Here is a 27,648-nt window from a genome sequence, read left to right as displayed (position 1 = left end):
TACATGAGGGATTTTAAACAAAAATTTAACTTCTGTGCTCCTCAGGCACAATTAACGCTCGATAAAAGAATATAAAAGTGCTATAGTACAAAAATGGTAAAAGAAAACAAAAAAGAATCCCATAGCGTCGTTGATACACCTTGGTTGAATATCAATATGGATAGATCACTAGGAGTAATAAAAAATGACCGATAAAGAATGCAAAAATATGTGCGCGAAGCACCGCGTTAAGTGCAAGATTAAACTAGTATGATACTTAGATAACACTCATATACAACAGTCGCTGTTTTATAATTCCACTATTACCAAATGCAATAGCTTATGCATCTAGTGCACATAAGTCTTACGCTTTTTTGTCAAAAAATGAAGATATGGGTAACTGCTAAAACAGTGGTCAGTTCCCCTTTTAAAAGTTATTGGTGAATTTTCTGTAACCAGACTTACAAACGTAACCAAGATTTAAGAAGCCACGATAATTAATTAGCTGGCCTGCATCCAAGAAGTTTAGAAATTAATAAAAACAATATCAACGAACTAATTTATTCAAAACTTAATAACTTTCGAAAATTCAAAACATTCATTTTATAACATTCAAACTTTTGCATGCAACTCTCTAAATAATCAGCAAGGTAGCTTTGCCCAAAAATATTTTAGGGTTATTCTATTCACAAATTGGCATAAAAATAATTACATAGCAAGTATCTCATGCCTACTGCTCATAAGCATGCCCCGGCAGATTTATTATTCAATAAAGATAAAATGAATGAGAAATACGGGAAAATATCGTCGAAAAACTGCGAGATTATTTCCAGTAGCCAGGATCCAGCGATGATAAAATATTTATATAATCTCGTCAGTCACACCAGATAAAAAAATTCCAAATCAAGACACAATTTGGGAAATTACTTCTTGTAAAGAATTGAGGTCCTCCCCTATTGGAAATATTTCAAAGGAAAATTGTTCTAAATTGCGCAAAAAACAATCGATACCGAGCGCAATCAAATGTAAGGAGTAAATAATGTAAATTGGCCAATTTTTCCTCGATAGCAAATTTGAGAACAGGTGGCCTATTTTCAAAATTAGTTTCCGTCACAAAGCGTTATATTTCCTCTACGAAAACATAATACAAATGGACGATAAGAATATCGACATTTTTAAATTACGGGAAAAACAAAATTTTCACGTCGAAAGAGTAGAAGATAAAATAAATAACTCTTTGACAACAGTGTTTTCCATTTGAACTAGAATAAATTATTTCGATGCTCACAGAAAATGCTCACGGATACTCTAAAATATTTTCGAGCAAAATCGATAGGACTTTGAGCCAATTTTTTTAGGTTATACAATTGCATTTATAGTATGAAATTCTATCGTTGTATAGGTAATGCAAAACATTTTTCCAGTGCAAGGCAGATCAGTAATGATAAACTAAATTCTATTTTGTAAAAATAACTTTGGTCCGGTATGGGTGGATATGAATTAAGTAATGATAAATTGGGAGTATCACTACAAGTGCTCAAATATTCCCTGTTGATGGCAGAACATGTGAAGCTAATTTTTAGCAAACGATTAAAGTTATTTTAGCAAAGTGTTTTTTCCATTAGCTTTAATGATTTCATGAAAAAATTAATTCTCAAAGCATATTAAATTGCAAATATTGCATGGTTACTCACTGTGAAATAGAACTCCATGCCTAATATGTCAAAATGAACTCAATGCGTACGGATGGCGGGAATACTCGTCATTTTTTTCCCGAACTTTCCGGACGGATGACGAAGAATCTCGTCATTTAGGCGCGTCAACCTAAACAATTTTAAAGCGTACAATACGTATTCATTAGTACGTTTTCAGTTGTTGCTCGTTATTTATAATGAATTGATGCATCATAGCGTTTGATTGGGTAAAGTTATATTCTAAACATTAGCTTTTTAACTATGTTTAAACCAAAGGCATATTTCCAATCTCAGCACCTACACCCAGAATCGGCGTTCTTAGGAATTAAAATACCCCGGTACGCAACTTGTGAATATTATCACGCGGAAATTTAAAATGGCTTGGCAATAATATTACGATGAATTATTCAAGGCTTATTAAGGGACTCATATTCTTATTATGCATTGGTAATACGCGATCAGTAGTAAGTAGCTAAAATTCACTCTGGATAAGGTGGGGATTTCAAATTTATGCATGCATACATTGCCAGGTAAAGAAGACATACCCTAAGCGAAGTAACCCAAGCCGTCTCGAATCGGGAAATTCTCAAAGGAGTTAAATTTAAGTGCAATAGAGTTCTCCTTAGATAGATAAGACACAATGCGCCACTGAGTACCTGCCAAACTCTAAAATTTATTCATCCTTACAACTATTAACTTTACTCCCAGATAAATTATTTCCAATGCCACCAATATTTTCTTCATTTAATTTTTTTCATTGACTTATCTTCTTTTAACTTCACTTTTTTAAATGAATTCGAAAAAAATATCAGATTGTTAAGGTATGGGATATAAAAATACCCCTCTTTAGGGATGTGACGCCAAGAATAAATTTTTGAATCCTAATTAAGCCCGAAATATCGTTCCTAAAAAAATCTTTCTCTTTAATTCATGAGCAATGAAATTGAAGTACATGCGCTCAAGGTAAAAAAAATACTACACGAGGATGAATAAGAAAATTTATACGCCTAAAAGTGAGGATTGTGTTATTACATTGACTAATTGTGATAACCATATTAAAAACTGTTTATTTTCATAAAATTTTCCGCTGATAGAACGATGCAGAGTTTATCATATATTTGAGTTTCATTTCCCTGGGATGAATATTTTGAATTTATGTGACTTTGGATCGAAATGGGCTCTAAAAAATAATAATTAGAAAATAAGAGGATACGATGTTAATTTATTTTTGATCTCCCAATAATTTTTGTCTCTTCCCAGAATACTGGGTGTGCCCAAAAAGAATCCTACCTGTGTTTATATCTTCACCCTAGAGCGCTCGGTTCAAAGGTCTCCGTTAAAAGAACCGTCTATTTTTTACGATTAATCGATCTTTTGGTTTCGATTTTTGTTGCGTTTGCCGAAGCCGGAGAGTAATAATGAGAAAAAAGAAGGAAATTTTATCCTAAGACATCTCTTCAACTCTTTTCGATGATGCTCTGAATTAGTGGCGCCGATTCCATGGGGTCTGAGAGGGCCCGGGCCCCCTCAAAAATTTGTTATGAGTGTGACGAAAAATGTGTCAGGCTAGTTGATTTTCCCCGGAGTGTCCAGATATCGAGATTCGAGTTATCAGGGTTCTAATTGATCACATGACTCTTCTAAAATGCTTAAAAAAACATAAAACTCACTACTTATAAAATGTCCCGGGGCATGATCCCCGGTTTGGGCCCCCCAATATATTTTGTAAGTCGGCATCCATGCTCTGAACGATTATTAAAACCAGTGATGAGTGATATATCGCTATTAAACCACCGTTACTGAAAAGTATCAGACACTGCCGGTGACTTAATATTCGAAATGACTGTGATTGTGGATTCGGGAACTGGCCGCTACCAAGTGATGTGCGATATATCGCTACACATTATTGATGAGAAGTAGCCATCACTGCCAGTGACTAAATCACTATAAATACTCGAAATCACTGCGACTGTGAATACGGTTATGATATCCTCGCCTGCTGCTAACTACAGCAATTTTATGTGTAATAAAAGCAGTCTTATTCATACTTTATGATGAATAAGATATTCTTCACGTAATATGCAGCCACTGATTTGAATATAAAATATATTGAAAAATGCCGACGGTAACTTAACTTTTGCCACTTATCAATTCCTTCACCATATCAAATTTACTTTATGATCGTAATATAAACTCATAATCAGAACTATTGTCTCAATAAAAAAAATATTTTGCCTAATTTTCCAATTTTCAATAAGTTTATTTCTTCCTTTTGCGGAGAGCTCATTCACTGGAATTGGACAAAATAGCAGAAATAGCAGCTTCACAAATCACGACTGATTTTATGAGTGATTTTCGTCGGTGATCGCAATCACAGTTAAGAATCACCGTTACTGATGAGTAGCAGTCACAAGTAACGAAGTGATTGGAAAATCGCAGGGTCGCTCACCACTTATTAAATCAGAATAATTTAATGAAACTTATTTTATTTGATTAAAATAAATATTTAATCAAATACATTTACGCGTTCTATCAACCACCAATACCGAGGCTAGAGAGTTATGAGGAGATAGCAAGAGGAATATGCCTTGAGATATTTTTTCAGTTCTTATCGATGCTGCTCTGACGGACTATTAAAACAGAATAAGTTTGCATTATATGAAAGTATTTATTGGATAACAACAGATACTTAACCAAATAATATTGAGCGCTTCATTTCGATTAACAATCGATTGCTCGGAAAATCGATTTTGAACGAAATTTTTACATCACTATTCCCATTCAACGGACGGAGTGCTGAACTTCAAGTGCCCTCTACGAAGCACTCAAGCAAATATGTGGCAATCTCCAAAATCTCCGCCACCGCCGGGATTTGAACCCTGGTCCACTAAGCAAAAGGTAAAAAAAGCATTATACAAGCGCTCGCTGTAGTTGAGCATAGTTGAATGTGCGCGGATCGAACAAAGAAGAGATCGACGGTGATAAGAAATCGAAAGAGAGCAGAGGGTTCGATTGGTAATGAGTTTAGGAGGGGGACGAGGATGGAAAATGGGTGAATCGGGGTGAAATTGGAGGAAGTTGGTAGAAGGATTTCCGGAGAAGTTTCGTGCGAGGCAAGTCTTGGGCCCTAAAGAAGGACTTGGAAAGTTGTGAAGGTTATTTTTTGGGATATTGAGAATTCCCACACATTGTCCATTAGCGTTCTACCATTATTGTGCGTGTTATAAATGCTGTTCTTTAGAAAAGTCCCACTCATTAATACAAGCCTTAGTAATGCCTTCGTTACTTAACTCGCCACTGAATCACCACACCTTCATACTGAACCAACCACTTTTAGGCCTAAGAATCATGAAATATTTGCAAAAATTCATTTATAATTAGTAAATTATGTAAAAAATCATCTTAGAGATAATACGGATACTGAAAACTTCCGTTAGCCTTGTAAGCCACCCTACTAGAGCCTACTAGTTTTTGTAGTAGATACAGTGTAGTATAAGTCATGAATTCTCCTCTGCATTATTTATTGTTTTGCGGCAACAAAATTCTAATCGTGCGTGATACTCAAGTAATTAAACTTGATTTTCTGTTTTAACTTTACCTGTGGAAAGATATACATCCTAACCCAAGCATAACTTTGAGCAAGCGGGCTAATACCGTATGCACAAGGATTTAATTCCATACTTTAGCTTTAATACTTTATTATTTTTGGAATATTTTTCTTGATATTCAGTAAGCAATAAATCAACTAATGCTGGCTCAAACAAATGAGATACTAAATGCATCGACGTGGTAAAATAGAGGGATTAATTAATCCTCATATGAGTGATTAATGTCATATGACCTTCTATTTTTGGTACAAAATACAATTTTTGTCATGATTTATTGAATGAAATACGCAAAGTAACACTTTGGAAACACTTAATACTACATGTATTGCAAATTGTAAATTGATAGTACTACTATCTACATTGCACGAATCAACCATTGTAGCCAAATCCAAAATCATTATTTTCTTACATTATTTTAGATGAAGACATGGCACAGATTGAGTGGAATGTCATGTATAATAGTTTTTATTAAACTTCTTTTATTCCAGAATTTCTAACAGTAACAGTAAAATTTTTATATTATTTCCATGATTCCAATCCTCTCTTGATGCAAAAACACTTCTTCCATCAACCAAATTCTCCTCCTAATCTCTTCAATATTGCGACCAAAAAATTCTCGTCGGGCGTAATTCTGAAGTAATGAAACTTGACTTCCTGTTTTTACTGAAGCAATGGCAAGAGATACATTCTGACCCAAGATTTTGTGGTGCATAAGGACTTAATTCCCTTCTTTACCTTAGTTCATCATTGCAATTTTTTCTTGGTTTTCATTAATCAACATTTCTAATTACACTGGCTCACATAAATTAGCTTTTTAATACATCGACTTTTTTGAATCTTCATTAATCAATAATTATGAAAGGAGAGCAAAAAGTCTGAATGATTTCAATTTAACTAGCATCTAAAATTATGAGAACAGTATACATTTTAGGACTAAGGGTAACTAAGGATAAATTTCAGGAATTTAGTCAGGTAATAATTCGCCAACTAGCACATCATTGTTTAAGATAATCCAATCAAAGCAGGGTTCGAGCCTCTTCCTCCAGGCTGTAAGGCGGGCATTGGGCCACACCGCCTGAATTTTGGCAAGGATAAAGCAGATACTTCTGTTCTATAAATATTTTCTGATCTGGAACAATATCTTAAGTAATATTTTTATTGGATTAAAAATATTTAAATATATACATTTAAGACTTTCCATACTTCAAACGCCAACAATACCGAGGCTTGAGAGCAATGAGAAAGCAAGAAAATTTTACCTCGAGATATAACTTCAGCTCTAATCAATAACGATATGGTAGACTATTAAAGCACAATTAATTTTCATTTTATGAAACATATTTATTGCATACGTTTGTATATAAATCTTTAATTAAATAGTTTTAACGTGTTCTATACTTATAACCTTGCAAACACTAGCGCCAAAGAGTAATGACAAGGATAAAGCAAGAATTTTTTCCTGGAGATATCTATTCAGCTGTTAACGATGATGTTTTGCAAGAATATTTAAACAGAATCAATTTTAATTTTATGAGAATGTCTGTAAATGGATATCAGTAATAATTAAGGATACATTTTTAACGTGTGCTATACCTCTAGTCCTACAGACACCGACGTCAAAGAGTAATGACGAGGAGTAATCAAGAAATTATGTCATGAGATATCTCTTCAGCTCTTATCGATGGTGATCTGATATACTATTAAAACATAATGAATTTTAATGTATTTAAGCGTATTTTATGGGATATGAATGAATATCTTATGAAATAATTTTATCGAGTGCTATAATTCTAATCCCACCAACACCTACGCCGATGAGTAAATATGAGGAGAAATCAAGAAATTTTAACTTAAGATATCTCTTCAGCCCTTATCGATGATGCACTTCAAGGTTAACATAATTAATTTTCATTTAATGAAACGTATTTAATTGACATAAATAAATGCTCTAAGAAATAAGCTCAAGAATTCGTAGGAAAACATTCGAAATTTAATTAATTGCCCGCCAACAATATCAAATGTATACGGATATATATTACGTCAACGTCGGGATTCCTCCGCTCAGGGAAGAATTCCGAAATTAAGGAAGGGGTAGAACAGGGTGGAAATATTGAGGGAGAGAGAGAGGAGGGAATAGGTCGGCATGAGAAAGGTATTGGGTTCTTCTTCTCGGGTGCGGAAAGAGAACTTGCGGAGAGGCCAACAGGGATGAGCGGGGGGGTTGGGGAATATCCCATACCACCCCCATACCCAACCCTCCCCCATTGCCCTCTGTGACCTGACTACAGAGCCAATTCCAGCGGGAGTTTTACTCTCTCATCGTGGGCTGACCTTTAAAGCTTTTTTTTTTCCTCCTTCCTCCTTCTTTCCTTCTTCATCGTCTTTTGGGGATTTCTTAGAGTGAACGACAATCCTCCAGACCACCGGGTCCCATAGCCCCTTAATTGCATCTAAGGTCTCCTCTCTCTTCCTTCCCCCATAACACGACGGAACCTCACTGCCCTTAGCCCGCCCACCTTTCCAACACCGTCCCAGGGAAGCAATGACACAACCTCACTCCCTCGGCGTCTCTTGCTACCGTCGATGGCTAAACACGTCGAATGTCCCTCATAGATACGACGTACATGCATAACATCACTCTACCTCCGGCTTTGCACCCACATCTCTCTCCATCCCTTCTATACCTCAATCCACACACATTCCTACCTCCCACCTTACCGCAACTCAATTAGCCCATAATAGTCCAATTCTTAAGATCCAAAACCTAAAGGTTTTCATCAAAATTTATTCATAATGACTATTTCAACGCGTAAAAATATTAGTTGGAATGCCAATACTTGATACTATTCTTATTACGTGGACTCGTTTACTACATGAATTACATCCTATAATGAAATTATCTGGAAATCCGGGCATGGCCCGGAACTCAAATCCACGACCTTTGAATTGGCAGTCGTGAACATAAATATTGTCTTCAATATCGAGATGAAAATTTAACTATTGTCCACAAATGGCTAATTTTATACCGTTAAAATTTCATCTCGATATTGAAAACAATGTTTAAGCACTCCACTGCCTATTCATAGGTTTCAGGTTTGAGTTCCGGATTCAGGGCATGGGTAGTTTCACATGTTTATCGTCCATGTTTAACCTTGTAACATTAAATAGATTTTCATTATTATAATCATAACACCCTACAACCTACCCTACCGAACCATAATACTATTTTCTCCTAAATTTTATCATCGTGCATTGCAATCAAATGTGGTAAGATTTTTCATACCTAAGGTAATTGTTGCTGTTTTTATATGATTAATTTCAGAAATTTCATTATAAAACACATTATGTACCTGAGTTTTGTTTCATAAGCATACAGATGTTAGTATGCAGCAATAGAGAGGAGGCTAGGTCATACATCCTAGAAGCACTGGTGGATGGGAAGAAGGGCAAGGGACGGCCCCGAATTAGTTATATAGAACAGCGGTAGGATGAAAAAGATAAGGAATACGTCGCTATGAAAAGGCTGGCAAATAGGGAAGCAAAATAAGAGAGCGGCGTCTAAACAGTTTCCAAATTGTTGACTTATAATTATGATGATAATGAACCTGGCCCTCATTAGACGAGGTAGCCAGACGACGTCGCCAGCGGCAGTAGCTGGCGACGCACTGGCCACCAAATCTAGTTGCCAATTATGTAGCCAGTTCAGTAGCCAGAATTTTTTTCGTATTGATAAAAATATTTGTCGTGCAATCTGACCGATTGACGACGTGAGACTGGCGACCTAGTGTAATTAGCTCCGTATGCCTCGTCTAATAAGGGCCCCCGGCCCTTAGTAGCTGACAGTAGTTGGCGACATACCGGCTAACAAAACGTAGTAGTCAGCTATGTATTCATTTTAGTTGCCAGAATTATTTCCGTTTCTTCTCAATACCCAGCGATGTGTGCTGACCGAGTGGCGACGTGAGACTGGCGACCTATTGTAATAAGCTCCGCATGCTACAACGCAGGGTTGCCAGTACGGGTAGCCAGTGGCGACCGGAATGGCGACGGGGCTCGGTAACTAGTTAGTTGCCAAAGTGTGGCTACGTCGCTGGCCACCCTCGTGTAATAACATCCATTACAATCAATGTGTGTCGATCGAGTGCATATCTCGGTGCTGTATAGCATAGAAATGCAGGCGTTCCTTATTGCATTTATCTTTCTGAGGAAAGAAAAAGATTTTACTTTCAGAAAGATAAAGATTTTATCTTTCTGAGGAATAATGCTTCCAATAGTGAAAGAAACTTCTCACCACGTTTTGAGGATATGGTCCAACGGTGTGCCAGTCCTAAGGGAGCAGCAAAGACAATAAGCGACAAGGCCAGGTAAAAATTGGAAACGGAGGCCATGTCGCTAAGGGGGTGGCGAGGTTATTACTTGGGTATATAAAAGGGGTTGGAATTAATCCGACGTCCATCCTCCTTATACCTTCTCCACGGTCCATCCATTCGTCTCGCTTTGAACCCCAGAGACTACGTTTTGAGGCTAAAGGTCTTTATTTCCTTCTTTTCACTGGAAGTGAACGAGGCAGTGGTCACAACAGAATAAAGATTTGCGAGCCTAGGGGAAAGGGATGGCGGTCAACATGATGATGACGTAAGAAGTCGGCGTTGCGTGGCTTGTAGTACTGGTTAGTAGCAAATATGTGGATGGTCAAACAAAAGGGAGAAATGAAATTATTTTTTAAATAACAGGAAAAGATTATTTCTTTTTTGTATTTATTCAGCCACATAAATATACTGAAATAAGTGGCATTCAAAACGGAAGACAACTTTTTATGCATTTACCATGATATAATGCAAAGGTGCAAGGTGATTGGAAATGAAATTTAAATGTATATATCATTGAGATATTTCCAGGACATAAAGATCCTCATTATAATTTGATTATATTTTCCTAATATTTAGAATTATAAGATGATCTACACATTTACAGTCCCAAAGGAAACAATGTATGGGAGAAGATAAAATTTCCCACATTTTCAAAATAATTAGCGCGATATTTGGAATGAATACGAGTAATATTGAGCTTTGGAGGAACCATGTTTGATACTTACTTAGTTTATTCGTGAAATATATATATTGACTCATGAACCTAGGTACTGAGAGTGAGTCTCGAGGTCTTTATTTCTTCCATTTCCACAGGAGGTATGTCAAGCAGCGGCCGCAGTGGAATTAATAAATTGTCAAACGAAGGTAAGGGAATGGTATAGTCAACAGGATGATTAGTTTTGAACCGATGCTGTGACCTTAATGCATATACTCACCCCAAAGAAATAAATCGAACAACTTTAAAAATAAGACTCTACATAATGAAAGATGGCCTATCGCTGAAGGAAGGGGGAAGGAAAGATTGCCGGAGGTAGAGCAAAGATGTAATTTAATGAGCAGGTGATTAGGGATATAAAGCAGAAAAATCATTTGGTCTTAACAGACTAGCCAATAGGAGATCAATGCAGAGCTGTTTCAAACCAATCAGAAGATTGATGACTGCTTATAATAACAAAAATAAGCGGAAGGAATTGCATGCCATTTTCAGCTAAATCGAAGATGGATTATGCATTGATTAATATTTCTATCGTATATATTCAAAGAGGTAAATGTGCGCAATCAATCCTCATATATGCATCAGCATGAATTTAGCCAAAATATATAGCGATGACAACAATAGTAGCATAACTTCATAATCAACTGTTTAAATTAGCATGGCCGCTTACTCCCAAAATATACATAACGTTTACAAATGCGGAAAAATTCCAGCAAAATAAAATAGTTTCAGGCTTGATTTTGTGGAAGTTCGCTATAACCATGATGAATAGCAAAAAATGTAATTTCAACACTTGAAAATGACGTAATGTGTAGAAACCATGGTCGGTTGTTGATTGTTGAATTAAAAAGTGAGGAAATTACCATTTGTTTTCTTCGTCATGGATAACGAACAATATTTAAGAATTAGTGAATCAGTAATGTTATGGCATCCATTCCGTTCCATAGTGGTTAATAATATGCACACCAAATTATTATTTATCAATAATTTGACAAAAATTTTTCTCCTCCTTGTATGCGTATAATCGGCATCATTTGCATCCAATTATATAGGCCTAATGCTTACAAACATGCAAATTCCAAAAGAATTGGATAATTTTCTCTTGTCTCCCATTTAAGAATTTTCCGGATTAATACTTTACAGAAACGAGAACATCAAGATGAATGATTTTTTCAAAATCCTGATAACGTCGTTAAAATTTGATTGCAGCGGTTACCGTCTCAATTACATAGATAATCTGGCACGCAGAAGATTTTTTCCCCTCATGGGTCATTCAAAACACTAATCGGAAGGTATTTACCGTCATCAAAGGCCTAATTATCCAGGGTGAAAGTCTTTGTTAAATGGTAATATACGACAGAGATTTTTTACCCCTTCAAAACACGAATTTTTGAAAAAATTTCGACCGCACGAAATTCGTTAAATAATTACTGAGATAAGAATTTGAAGACGAAATAATGTTTTCAAAGAAGTGTAGCCTATTTTTGTTTCAATGCATGAATTTATCCTTGATTATTTTTGGACACGATCTTTTTTTTCACAGTGACGGTACCGGAAGCCCACAATATTTGTCGTTAATATTGCACTTCCCTTAATATTTTTTGTTCAAATGAATAATTTTCCGTTTTTCGCAGTATCAGCTGCGGTCTCACATAAATTGCGAAATATTTCTTTGGCATCTTAGTTTTTTATGTGCAAATAGAAAAGTTATCTCACTTAAACAATTCATCGATTCTATCCTTTTCCTTTTTTCCTTCAAAGACTACTACACACTTGACTCGTACATGTATTTTTAGGAATACCTTACGCAGTCTATGACTGAAAAAAATCCAGAATAATTGCCCATAGACAATAGTTGATTTACTTGCAGGTGAAAATGGAATATGTTTATGATACTGTTCACATACAGGCGTAATCTAAAATGTGTCCTTCTCTATAGAAATGTATTTATATACCTAAGATAAACAAGAAAATGCCATTCTATACTGAATGCCTCATTCGCGTGAAATCAGGCACCTGATGACCTTTAGCGACGGTGTCCTTAGGGGATATATTTCAGGAAGGAGGTCATTAAGGAAAGTTCAGTTTCTACTCTTCTCCAACTTCAGCGTCTTGAAACTTTCAAGGATATTCTTAGGCAATGGGTCTTGTTCTGGAAGCCTCAGCAAAGCGGCGTGAAAATCAATTAATAAAATTAAATGTTCCAAATGGAATTGCAAAACCAGGTGGAATTAATTGCAAATCAAATGGACATGGACATGGACATGACAAAGGAATGAATTAAAAGCTTTTGTCTTTGAAAGTTGCGAATCTCTCTCAAATTGGAAGATATATTTGGCGCTTAAGAAGAGGAAACTTACAAAGCATTTAGTATCTACTTAAGAAAAAATTCACAAAAGGCATTGGCATGTCAATGAAATTCAAATCAATGTTTACTTTAAAATCCTTTTACATGCTATAATTAAATTCTCCATTCAGGGCCAAACGTTTTAATAATATTTGTTTCTCTTACCTCAAACCTACTTGAATTCGGCTTTTGAGCAGCCTGCAACTTTTGTGAAACCTTATGAAAATGCTTTATAGAATAATAAATTATACCAGAACTAACCCACAATAATCCATGCTAAAATCATTAGAGCATCATTTTATTTGATTGAAAAATGACTCAGTGTATCAGAGTCAGTGTATACTATATATAAATGTCGAATAGTAAAAAATACAAGGAGCATACCACTATACGTGGGAGTGAAAAGTTTCTATTTTGGTAAAGATGATTGTCAGATCTTACGTTAGCATTTCGTAAATTTACGTTTTTCCAAACTTTAATAATTAAATTCTCTAATTGGAATAAAAAAATCAGTTCGAATTGATTGCAAATCAAATGGACGCTAACATGACCAAGGTAGAGAGTACAGCATTTCTGCTCAGTAGTAATAAACGGAGATGCCTTATTACGGTAAATTTTGTTCCCATTGAAACATCCTCTTTTGACCAGGAAAACATATTGAGACACGTAAGGTTTTAGCATTTGCAAACGCAAATATTGCAAAAAAATAATTGAATTGATAAGGATAGAGCAAAAAAAGAAGGATCTTCCAAAAACGATAACAAAAAGTCGGGACAACTAAATTGGCCACATCACGAGGCATGATAACCTGACGAAAAAAATAAATGGATATATTTTGCATGGATGTAAAATAGCAGAAAACGTCAACGTAAAAAGAGTGACAGATAGGATATTGGAATCGAGAGCTGCGAAAAACCTATCTTTTTACGTTATTGACTTATGATGAACATGAATAGAATAGAAGAATGGAAATAATTGCCTCTTTACGAATTTTTAAATAACCGAAATAAATATATACGGTTTTCTTGATAAAAATTTCCATATACTTTTTCGCTTTTTTAAACTCTTTTAACTAGGGAAAAACTCACAGGAACTTGGAAGCTATGCAGCAAAAAGAGGTGAACGAAACTCCCTTGTCGAGGAAGAGCGTGGTAACGGCCGTTGGAGAGGATTCCGGTTTAAGGACCTCAGAGGACTAGCTACGCATCGGACGACCTTCTTAGGGAACCACTTAATTGTGCTTTGCTTCCAGGCGAGCGACCACGGCGGGCTTCGGCTAAAGGGGGAAAGCTTCGCCGAGGTGGATGTGACTTGGCCTGTAGGGCGTGGAGCGATTGAAGGGTAAATTGCGATTCTCACGGTTGGGTGATCCATGCGCCCTCCTAAGGAGCGACCTCCCATCCCTTTGGCCCTGATATTCGACTCGATATTCAAGGTATTTAGACGATGGAGGAGGAAGCGAGGAGGATGGGGGTAAAGAAAAGACGCGAAAAGCATTGGCTTTCCCAGGATTAATTTCCCAGAAAATTAATTTGTTCGTCGATGCAACGCAATCCACCCAAAATTGCGCGATTGAAAAATCATCTATTCACGTTTATTTGGGGAGTAAAATGAAAAATCATTCCATGGCTGGACAGATAGCACTAAAAAAACGATAAAATTTAACAGATGATACGTTGCAGCATATAATTAATCCCTTCTACCACAATATTATTGCAAAAGGTTTGAAGTACGATTTCATTTTAGATACCTACGTAACACTCAAAAAGTTTGATTTTGATTTTATTACGCCTGCAAGTCTAACATTACTCACAAATACACACTAATGCATTTGATTACTTAAAAAATGTAAATGAGAATTTCTATTCCTGTTTTAAGCGTCGCATCGGAATAGCATAATAACCAACGAGCCGTAGAGAAACGTACATTTGTTGCCACTTTTATCGATATTTAATATGAGATTATCTCAGAATATAATATTTAATGCTTTCTTCAACCTACTTGTTAAATTTTGTTTCATAAAAGGACTAAACAGAACAAAAACTACTTCATTTTTTATTCTTTAAAGCCCTTATTCAAAAGGACTGCACAAGAAAGCCTAGTGTCACCTTCAAAGCGGAATTACATTTATATAAATGGAATAGAAGCACTTAGAATAAAATTAAACGTAAGCTCATATAACATCAAATTTAAGCATTTTGTACGAAAACAAATAATTTTCGTAAGGAATTGTTAAAACTGGCCTCAAATTCAAAGGCTTGATAATTTTGAGACAAAATTAATAACCAGAGTTTTCTGAGCAGATGCTTTTATTTCAAGAAGAACATAGAATATTGAAGTCAATCGTTCCACTAATGGCGTAACTGTAATGTAAAAAAAATGTATTAAAGTACTGCTCAAAATGCATGGGCACATATCGTTGACATCGATCCCACGAAATAGCTGTAACAAATTAAGAAAGGAGGTATCTTTCACCGGGTAGACCTCCCTCCCATTCCGAGCCTCGTTTTTGCAATGAGACGAAGTTTTCAAACTGTCTCGACGACTCCATTCCCGCATAAAACGTGCTTGCATTGGCATAAGGGAAGGAGGGTGATCCCCGACTCCGATAAAATCCTTTGGATCTCATCCAGTTAGCGTCCTTATCGGTATCAAGACTACAAGGGGGACGAAACCGGAGATAACTTTTCACTCTTTCCACATGCAAAAGTCCACGGGACTAAAAGGCAGAGTATACCTACATACTCAGCGTTTATCCTCCGAGAAAACTTTAGAAACAGACTTGCATTAAAAATCAATAATGCTAATGAAAGAAAACAACGCAAAGCAAGTTGAAGATATATACTATTCTGTTCATGCGATCAGTGCGGTTTAAGAAGTTCTAAAAGAGTGTTAAAATAGAATTTATTATTGTGAATTAAAATAGATATATCCTCATCGCAGAAAGCAACCAAATGTACATTAAAAATCTTAAATTTCATCAGTTTTGGCGTTCCTCTTGCTGAGTAGGTACTTATCATCATTGTGATTTCTCGTGTATTTCATATTACATCAGTGAATATTTGTAGTGCTAACGTTTTCTTGAGTTCTTTATTTATTCATTCTTTACTGTGTTACTGTAAAAAAACATTATTGCTGTGAACTATTAAAAAATTTGCATTCATAATTGCAAGTAAAAAATATGTCAAGTAAAAATATAAATAATTTATATTGATACCAGTTCATGCTTGACTGCTCAAATAAATCTTTGATCCCAATGACTGTATGATTGAATTATTGGGAGGACAGAGAAAGGTAAGGTCAATTATTGTCATGTTCATTCTGGTTAAAATTTCAAGCACTGTTTAATCCTAATTTGTCAATAGATATCCATGTACTCGACTTCATAATATATATGTCCATAATACGAATTTTTAAAAAAATTGATCATTAATGAAATGAAAATTTTATACAATATTGATTTAACCCTTGCGATTATAATGGCAGTAAAAACCTTATGAATGGTATTTGATAGATTAACAAATGAAGTTTTTTGTATTCGTCACAGTATTCATCATAAATATCGTGAGGAAATATTGCATGAGTGTAAATTTAAATAAAATAATCAACCTGTATCGATCTTTACAGGCCACCTCTTCATAATGACCGGAAAAGGTTGAAACCGGTTGAGTATTTTACTATTGATAAATACTGTGTAAAAGATGGTAAAGTTTACTTTTTAATCTGTCATATTTCAATTCCACAAAGTAAACTTGCAAACCATAGATTTTATAAAATGTTACTTTTTCATAACTCATAGAACATGTAACTTTAACTTTACCAATAGAAAATATAATTTAATATTTTGGGATGATTTCAGATACCGGCTAGATGTCGTCCGCGCAGCCAATGGAGGACATATTGAGCATTTATGATGGATTTTTATAAACTTTTGTCTTTTTTGAGTAATTTAGTATGCATATTTTTTATGTTTGGCCCTTCTTTCTAACAAATAATCTTAATTAAATTGGAGTCATTCTTTTTGGGTCACACCGCAATTTGTATTTAAAACACGCGATTAAAATAGCAGTAAAATCTTTTCTGATGAAAATTGCACTTGTTTTGAGCCATGCAGTCACGTCAGAACATTCTTAAAGAAATAATAACAGGGAGTGGGACGGGGAAAAAAAACTGCGATCCCTCGCAAGGAATCGGATATCGGCTCAATCGTATTAAGCAGGATGAATGGAGTGAGGGATTTTAATGGGTGGGTCTAGTGGGTGGATTGGAAAGGACGCTGGAGTCGTTCCAGGAGTGGATTGGAGAGATTTTCAGCTGGAGGGGGAAGATGAAGGGCATGAGGGTTAGATCTCTGGCAGGAGGAGGAAGGAGGGGGGCCGTCGAGGAGTCTGGGAAGGCATTGGGGACGATCTATAGAGGGGCGGTTGGAAGGCGTTTTGTCTCCTCAAGAATGGTATTAAGTAGGAGAGTCCCCAGGATGATTTGAGCAGGGAGGGAGAGAGAAGAGTAGGACAGAAGGATGAGTCCTATTCAGATAGAAAGACGTCGACTCATCTCGTAACAGATGGTGGGCCGATGGGGTCGAGGAAGGGGGTTGGGATGATAGGAAAGGGTTGAGGATATGAATGGACCTACGGTGAGATTGAGAAGGCCGATACTTAGCGGATTAATTCAGTCCTTACTCATCGATTAGTCACGAGAGTGGTTCCTGATCAGGGGTATATCCACATACGGACACACATGTGGGCACTAGGGTGCCTCGTTATCCCACTTTTTTTCAGAAGTGATTCGTAATACCCGACAAATGTTGCGTACTCAGGTGGGTATTACAGATATTTTTTTTCAAAATCGGTTAATATATTCTGCTCGCCATTTTGTCCTAAAATTCCGAAATTTTTGCGAAAAACGTTAAAAATGTAAATAATTTAAATTTGGATTCAGCAAGCACTCATTTTTCCAATGGGGTATAAAATTTGTCTTTCCTTGATATATTATACAAAATACGTGAGCTCTATTGCTTTTAACTATCGAGAAAATTATCTTTTATCGTATCACCGAAAGCAGGTTTAAGGGGTAGGCAACCCCGCCTCATTTTACGCTATACATGCGATAAATGGCGCGAAATAGGAATGTCTTTTAATATAAATGTGTCTAAAAATAATAATAAAACGTGTCTGAAAAATAATTAATAAAAATATATCTAAATTTGTTGAGGTGGATACGATTCACCCCTAAAAAAAGGGGAAAACGAGGCACCCTTGTGGCACATAGGTACGTTTGAAGTGAAATTGGGGTACATTCCGCGAGGATTTAACCCTTAAGAGTGCGGGAATTTTTTAATACGTTTAGTACGCTCGCTGCGAAATATACCCCATAGTGTGATTGCTACCTGGGTATCATGCACTTGGACACTCTCCCTCACAATAAGGATCACCAATTCTACTACACCAGCCTTCTTGGCTGAGTGTGCCTTCTGCACAGGGGTTTTCTTCCGCACTGGCTGGCAGCTAAAACCGTTAACTCCCGCAGCCCAAGGGTTAAAGATATCATGACCGGCCTTAAACGCACGAGCCATGGAGTAAAGCGGTATTTCACCGGGTCTAATTGTCTTAATTGGCAAAATTTTAGCACTTTTTATTTTTGAGTCCTTATCAAGATCCTCAGAACTGAGGTAAGAGCCTTATCAAGGAGAATTTTTACCTCAGTCCTTAGGATACTAGAAGAAAACTCAGATAATAGGAAATTCAATCAACAAGAACCACGTGACCGGGTGTAAAACCCGAGAATATTTCAACCATTCCATCCGCCGTGAAAGCCTGAAATATTTCGCAAGAAACTTTCTCGATAGACTAGTTGAGGATAAATAGGTATCAAAATTGGTCGATAAATAATATTCTTAATTAATTGCTCAATATTTCAATTCACGAAAAAAGTAATTGCTCATTACCAGTCTTAAAGCGCATGCGCCATTTTCCACGGTCTAACAGGGTACGCAAACATGCTGAACAGGACGAGAGATATAAAAGCCTTAGTACACAGGTGAATAAATACCAAGCGATGCCTGAATTCCTCGAAGTAAGCGTTTAAATCGTAAAACAACTATTTATGTAAATATTACTTTAATGTAACTTATTAACTGCACGGTCAGCCTGAATATTATTGAGCCTATAGGAAACCGGCTGTAATAAAAAAATAAAATGTAGCAAAAAATTCAAATACTTCCTCGTTTACCACTAACGGAAAATTCCACATAGTTCCCACGGGAACCACATAATTTGTTTAATATATCAATGGTAACGTTTGATATTTATATTCTGATATTTGGTATTGGCTGTTAAAGGATAAGAGATTGTTGCGAAATAGAGGAAAGGTGCAATTTGCTTGAAGGAGCAATATAATAAAAAATCTTTAATTTGAAGGAAAGAAAGATGTTTTCGGAAAACAACAATCGTCTGACATTACAAAATAATACCCCCTCAGGCCTATAACTATATCTTTCAAGAGCAGCATTCACAATCAGGGGTCAAGCCTATCGGGGTGGGATTTTTAGATTTACTTCACAGGAAATTGAACTCGTAATTTCTTTAAAAAGAATGTGCCCAGAGAATTATAAGCAAACGCTCCATTCCACGTATAACGCGTTATACTGGAAGTAGGTACCGACTAATCAAGTAGCACACTCCGTCAAAAATGTTTCGGATTCGGCGACTTTCACTCATACTTTTGAGCCATCACTCAAACATTCACCAACCCCTTCACTGTTGAATACAATCCAAGTTCTCCAGTTCAACTCCATATTACTTGCTAACTTTTTTAATGAAATTTACATGTTGCCATTCATATACCCCATAACGTTTTACTGCAAGTTAAGGGATGCTTACTGCCACCATACACGTGGGAATGTTGTTCATCAAGCATAATCAAGTACATTTGTCATGAAACTTCCCGGTTCATCAGAAAACAATGAAGATAACCCTCTCAATTACCTCCCTCAAACCGAAGCTAATAATTTACGTGGCATCTATATATATATCATAAAATCCATATCAAAAGTTCCCTATTTCTGATGCTGCAGCAATATGATGAGAGGTTTTCAAAACAATCCCTTTTGAAAATTAGGTTTTTCATCAAAACAAGTGTACCTTTGATTATGTTTCAGCACGGTATTTAAATTATATATATGTGTATTCCGGAATGGCCGCATCGCTATCAATTATCTATAATTAAAAAAGTCGTTTGTCAGATAACACTGTAAGGGAACAAATTTGATAACAAAATACAGAGCCTATCAATATGGAATATGAAAATTCCTTTGTTTTGACAAAATATTTCGCAGGATTTGGAAAAGAAAAATGATTTAGTTCAATAACCCTTGGAGTGGTGGACTTATGTTAAAATAAGATTATAAATGGCTTGATGCAAGAGGTTTACATGAGATTATAAAAGGTTTTCCTTAAAGATGAATAATCTGTATGAACAGTATCACCAGCGACAAATTTTTTTAACCACCGATAAAGTTACTGTATACATATTCATCCTGAGTCATAACACGTGCACCATGGAACTTGAGTTTCGTTGTCCCCAATAATGACTAAATTCCTAAGCCATAAATGAATTGAATTAGATAAATAAATTGAAACATGAAAACATATTTCAAGAATGGAGAATTTAGAAGGGCCTTCCAGACGCAACCAATCTAATCATGCGTACAAAGAATGGCTACTAGGAGTTGCCGAAGCCTAAAGGATGACCTTCGTGCGTCAAGATAATTTTCATGTCCATATGTACAACGTTCCTTGACCAAATCCGGCTCAAAATTCGCCAAGTTCGGAAAAAGCAAAATTTTCAATTAAAATCCATTTTTTGCGCGAGTATGTCCTGCAAAAACATATGAAATGATATACGAAGATGTTTCATCGCCCTCAATTAATATTATTACAGTTTACTGTACGTATTTCTAATGTTATAAAATACCCGTTACACACTCGTCATTAGTATCTGATGATGATTGTTTAACAGTCAAAGCACCAATGTACCTATTAAGCTGATATAGCAAACTGTGTAGGCATTACGATATCTTCTTTTGTCATCAAAATTTTCAAGGATTACAGTCCGATATCTTCTCTTTGAAAGTTGTTCAAATAACCCATCGGATACTCAATTGTTGCCGACGCAATGTCTAGGAGCATGCCTTCGAGATGACGATAATGGATTGGTGCATAGAGACGTCAGCGACAACGGTAGTTATAACCAATTAACCAGACGGGAAGAACTAATGGCTTCATAGAATTATACGCCCGAGAACCACCAGAATATATCCACAATTTGGAAGAGGTAGAGATATCGAAAAATAGAGTAACACCGAAAGTACCTAATGGCTTTGAGAGCAGCCAGTCTGATTCAATTTGAAGTGATTTCTTATCGCACCGATGGGATTCGGAGAATTTTTAGTGGACGCTTTGGCACGGGAGCAATCAAAACGGAACGAGCAACGACTCTGGACCAGACCAGCATGTTCTCAGAACCGCTTGGCTGAGAATCCCTGCCGATATTTCTCCTCTGTTTTCTCGACGCATTTGTGAGATGAAGCATGCGTGATTCACGACGATACGAGTTGAGGCGAAGGGTAGAAGAAATATACGGTTTGAGGTTTTCTTTTCATTTGCCAATAATTCCTTCGTCTCTTTGAAAAAAAAGGATCCAGGTTTCACTGGGGGGAGATGATATCTCCGATAGAAATATCCTTCAATACAATTTTGTCCCATTCCGTTACCCCGGGTAGTTATTATTTCATTTGAAACGTATACGGCATATGATACGGGACATCATTGCAGTCTTTAAGAAATCAATACAAACTGACGAATGCGTTGGTGTCCATGTTCCTTTAAAAAAAGAACAAACAAATATATATGAATACTTTTGTAAAAGCCAAACTTATAAAAATAGACAGCAAAACACGCCGTTTTACCGTTACCGAAAACGTACAGAAATACCAGTGTGTTTTTTTTTAAAGTGAATCAAATTCCTGCCGAATGTATGAACCAAGAAGTAAACAACTGATTCACAAAATACGAGCTAAAAAAAAGTCACTCAATTTGTGAGATTTACCTGCCCATTCAGTACTGCCGCCAGTGGAATTCGATTCAGTTTGATGAACAAATCCTCTTAATTTTTAAAGATGATCGTACCGTTTCATTTTAACGCCTAACGTTCATCCAGTCGAAAGAAACGCCGCATCCAAAGTTAAAATTATTTTATTACACCAGCAGATGATAATACGTGATGATAATATGAATCCTTTCCTCTTCATATTCTCAAAAACTTACATTCTCATGTCTTTGCAAGCTCTGTTCTCGAATTCCTCACTGCACGCCACAGCAGAAATGAACACTGCAACTGTTAAAAATTATTTCTTTTACATATCGTAATGTTCAACGTGATGATTTCTAAATATCTATCCTCGCGTGCACCTTAAAACTTCATAGCATCATGGAGTCAAACAAAATTACTCTTAGTTGCAAGATATATTCATCTACTTAATTAGACACCCTTTATGCCTTCTTTATTTTTCGAATTTTATCCGTAAACAGCTGGTGTCCTAACACCCATTGTCACATTCCTTTTAGGCGGCGTGCGGGGTATTATATAGATGTAGATGCCCTGGATTTCTAATACATTGCATCAAAGGATGATCCATTACGCATGTATACTGCCAAAAGGGTTTGCGTATAAATAAATTCTATTCGATGACACATTGGTGTATATAAATTTCAATATATCCTGAGTAATTGCAGTCATTTTCCATATAATGTTTTGGAGATTATTTTCAATTTCGCAGCTCCAATTCAGGAAAAAATCATACAAAATGAGCACAGTTGGAAAATTGACTATTTTCCTTGAATGTGACAAACGAATTGATGCATTCGGAGAAAACACTGCTTAAATGTGGGACCAAGCCAAACATGTCAGCATAATAATTTGTTCGGTTGAGGAATTTCTAGGCATAATAAGCCCAGGCGCTATTTCCCAACAATGTGGACACGTTACGCTAACTTGGACGCGTAAAAATTTGTTTAAACAATTTTGTTGCCGAAAGTGCCGCGTAGCCTTATTTTTACCTTAAATCGAAGATTGATTTTTTTATTAATAATAAAATTATACAAAAGTCGACTCACATGAATACTTCACTCATCAAAAGCTGGCTCCTATCACGGAAAATTTCGACAAATCAAATTTAATAATAATACGCACAACAATAATACGTAAATGACAATAATGTACTACTGTTACAAACACAATTTATTTCCACCTTAAAAAATTATTAAATTACTCATCAGCATTTTTTCACTTGCTCATTGTCATATTTTTAACTTGTCCTCGCTAAATTATAGAAAAATATTCAATAAACCAGTTACCAAGGAGATTTAAAAAAATCAAAATTTAGTGAAATTATATTTAAATATGGAAAAAATTCTTCATTACATGAGAAAATATCAGGGATCGAGCAACCAAGGAGATGAAAAACTCAAAATTTCATCAAATTATTTTTAAAGGAATCTCATTTCATTAAAACATTCGGAGGGCCTCATGTTTCCATTTATATACAACACGCACACGCAAGTCTTCACTGCCGATGCATGAATTTTAAACTGGCTATCTCTCCGGGCTAGAAAACCTCGGGGATCAGAAATATTCCCGAATAATCCCATACTTTCTTCCGCCCAAAATTTATCGAGCATATTAATTTTCTTTCTTTCTGCTCGCGTTTTGCGCCGAACTTGCCCGCTTGCCTCTGGCGGTTACATTTCCCAGGGACGAAGCACGTCACAATGGGCCTGAGCCCATATTTTTCCTTCCCTTACCACACGGGCAAGTCCCTTTAAACATTTTTTTCCACCGAGCCGCACGGCTCGGTAAAAACCGCGCACGATTGAGGAGAACCAAAGCGCGTACGACAATGCCGGAATAAATCACGGAACGATATCCCGACGAAGCTTTTACTCCCCGTAGCCGCTTTGGGCGAAGTTGAAGAAAAAGAATGACTGTGAAGCGCAATTGGGCAAATCCTTCCGGTTCCGTAACCTCTCTCTTCCATTCTTGCCTATCAGGTATACTATGCGTAGACAGAAAAAAATGCATTAATGTGAATTTTCGACCGATTTGAAATAGTGTATCTCGCGCGGTAGTTATGGTTTCTTCGGGGTAGATTTTCGCCTCCTAGGCAACTAGTCACGAAAGCTTAAATAACACGCCCAGTAACCGTCCTTTTCAAATTCAAAACAAAGTTTTTAATTCCAAATTTGGTGGATTTGTATCAATTTAGAACACAGTATCTACGCATGATATCTTTCTTCTTAGAAACTGGCACAGCGCTCGCTGTAGAGTCATTTAATATGCCATAAATTTTGCACATATTACAGCCTACTGTGCCACTTTAGCACCATTATCATGTTTCTGCCTGGCCTGATGCTGATGGCATTCTGTGAAAACTAATATCGCAAATAGTAATTCAATGATTAGTAAAAATAAACTTCTAATTGTTATTAATTTATTCATTAATCTAATATACGTTGGCATACATCTACTTGCCTAAGTAATAATTACCAAAGTATGATCGAGTTGTTTTAGTCTACCTGGGAGTCAGATACACGCAAGAGATGTTAACATCATGAATTTAATTTAACTAATGGAATGAAACACTTCGAGCGTTGAATGAAAATATATTAAATGATGAAATAATGAATGAAAATGTAATAAAAAAATATTTTTCTGAAAACACACCTGATCCTTACTATATTTTTTCCAGATAATATTTGGCTGAGATAGCATTTGTCTCTCAAAAAACGAAGGCTATTCTTCAAAGTTGTAACAACTGACAATGAGTCTAAATTATCAACGAAGCAAAAATGATACCAGTTCAGTCAAAACAATATCCGATGCCCATTATGCTAAGTACGTGTGGACTTAATATCCAGCACAGAATAAACTAGTTTGCCACTTTCACAATTATGTAAAGAAACTTACTCGTTTCATGAATGGGCCTGAGTCTTTAAAAAACGAATAAGCAAGCATTATTGAAGACAATTATTCGTTCTCCTTCAGGTGTTTCAGGCAAATCGTAAGCCGCGGCGGAACGTACTACTATAATGGGTTAATTTACATAGACATCCCTAAACAAACCATGAACATTAAATTTCTTAAAGAACAGCAGAACGAAGGAGACAAATAGATTCCCTGTCAACATATAAAGGTTTATTTCCACTGATAGGACCGTATGGTTCCAAAATTATGTCATTTTAAACACGTATATTTGTTGATAAAATTTGTGCCTCTAACCTTATGGCGGATTCAATCTTGCTTTAATGAAAGCCAAAAGAAGATTAAGGGAATAATTATTATCACAAATAGAAACAAATATAACTCGTTTGGTCGCTTTATATTTAAGGCATCCTTTCAATTCTTGACTAAATATATCCTCAGAAAAATTAGTCTTAGTTCAGATTCTTAAAGATCAAATTCATCGTTCAAACTTTCGCGAGTACTCGTCATGTTGAATTAAAACTATTGGGCTATGTCGCCGCGTCAATTTTTAGGGGGCTTCAGAATCATAATCCCTTGAGAAAGCGACCAGCATCGGTCAGGAAACATTTGAGTCACCCAAAAATTGACGCTGCGACATACCCCAAAATGTTTTTTCAACAAGATCAAATTCATTTGAAAAGCTCTAACAAATTATTTACAGTAATATAGGCATGTAAACGTGAAATAAAAAAACGATAGCAGAAAATACTGTTCGGACAACATAATCAAAATACAGTCCAATTCTTCATATGAGAGGCATCCGATTTGACTGAAAATCGTGTCGCGGAAAACTGCATAAGGGACAAAAAAGAAGAATTACAATCTTTGAATGCAGGAAAAAACCTGGAAATATGTTTCCCCACGTGCTCTTACTCCACATTCTTCCTCACATATTGTTTAATCGTTCCATTACAAACAGAACACATAACGATCGTCTGTAACCCGTGTCGGTAAAGGTATAAGAGCGATTGTTCAGAATAGGACAGGTATACATTCAAAATTATTTTCGTGATTACTAAAAGTAAACATGTACTTCAAACGGCAGGCAACATTTATATCAACCATTTATGCCCGTTTACTTATAAAACTCGTATAGGGAAGAGAAAGAAATTAAAACGACCGAGAAAAAAAATTTATTGTTTGTACTTTCCTCATCATTTTTCCTGGTATATTTTTCTTTTTCTTCCATTTAAAGTGGATAACTGAAAGAACATTCTTTAACAGGCTCTCATACAGATGTTTATTTATATTTAAGAAGTCACCCAAATAGCGAGGACGTCTTAAAATTAGGCTGAAATATTTGCAATTATTACAAAAAATTATTGGAGTTGCTGCAAACCAGGAAAATATAAATGTAATAACACTAATAACCCGTGTCAATTCTAACAAGATATATTTTCACAGAATTTATAGTATTGTGTATTGAGCAGTGTTAGACAGCGATTCGCATTTTTCTGCAGAGTAAAAACCTCATTTGATCCTTGAAGATACGGGTGTTACAGTTGAAGTAGCTTGAATAACTAACGCTTTTAATACTTAGTACATCAGGATTGCGGATGTTAAAAATACTATGGAAAAGGAAACAATGATTTTTCACAGATAAATAAGCGAAAATGTGTCTTTAAACTTTCTTAATTCAAGTATGATTACTCCGAAAACTCGTGTAGGCGAAGTGGGAATAAAACAGATGAGAATAGTATAAACGAAAAATGTTTTCTCTACGTACATTTTCCTCGCCTTTCTTCTCCGCATATTTTTTTTCCTTCCATTCGAAGTGGAACACTTAATGATCGTCCTTTGACCGACTCCTCTAGGCCAACAAAGATGAAAAGAAAAGGGGCACTGGGGAACCAGCAGAGATTGTAGGAAGGGAAGGTTGGGGGCTGTAACAGGAGAAGGGATAAGGCCTTGGACTTAAGACGGAGTAGGCTGGCACAGAGAGGAACCTCTGCGAGGAGGGATAGAACGAAACGGTATGGGAAGTGACTGACCGCATGAATATACGCTATGATTGTTACGCCCTTGTGAGAGGACGACGAGAGAGAAAGAGTGGGAGGTATAGGAGTGAATGAAGGAAGGAGACTACGTGATACGACCACCGCTGGAGGTTTTGTTAGCTCCGAGCGCGCCACTGAGGCGTAGGATGAGAGAAAGCCAGTAGAACCTTGTGGATTGAATTCGGACAAAGGCGGCAGCGCGACCGAATGGTTTCGAAGCGAGGGGTAAAAAAAATAAAAACTTGGAGAAAATTCTCTCTTCCTTTCCTGGGTGGGTGGGAGAACAGATTTTTATTTTTTTGAGACCACTGGCTTCTGACAAACAGCGGGAGATGAAGAGAAAAGGAAAAAAAGGAAAATATGTAGGACGCGGAGTGGAGTAAACTTGCAAACGACTTTATTAGGGGGATATCCGAGAGCGAAGGGGCAAATCAGGGGTCTTGTATTGAAGAGGGAAACACGAGGGGGTAAAAATTATTTTCCTGGTGGCCCTTATTCGTCCGCTGTCGACCGGGAGACGGCGGCGTGGTCGGAGAGGAAAGACAGAGGTCGCATTCGGCGTGGAAGGAAACGAGAAGGCAAAGAAGGGGTATTGAAAGAGGTTAGAATCCTTTTCGTTGGGAACAAGATCGTACAGCATCCTCAAGCGTGAATTGTGACACGAATCCCTTTGACACAGGTGGGATTTCATTTTTAATTAAACAATCGCAGAGGAGACATTACACTGTGAGGAGAAAATACAATCATGCTTAGTGTATGCGTGCGTAAAGGTGACATATGAGATACCACTAAAAAGTAGAGAAGGCTGTACCGGTGCTCCAACGGGTTAACTCCTTCATGGCTGACGACTTTTCAGC

This window comes from Ischnura elegans, chromosome 11 (assembly GCF_921293095.1).
Source record: "Ischnura elegans chromosome 11, ioIscEleg1.1, whole genome shotgun sequence".
In the NCBI taxonomy this organism is placed as follows: domain Eukaryota; kingdom Metazoa; phylum Arthropoda; class Insecta; order Odonata; family Coenagrionidae; genus Ischnura; species Ischnura elegans.
Note: the sequence above shows the minus strand (reverse complement) of the source record.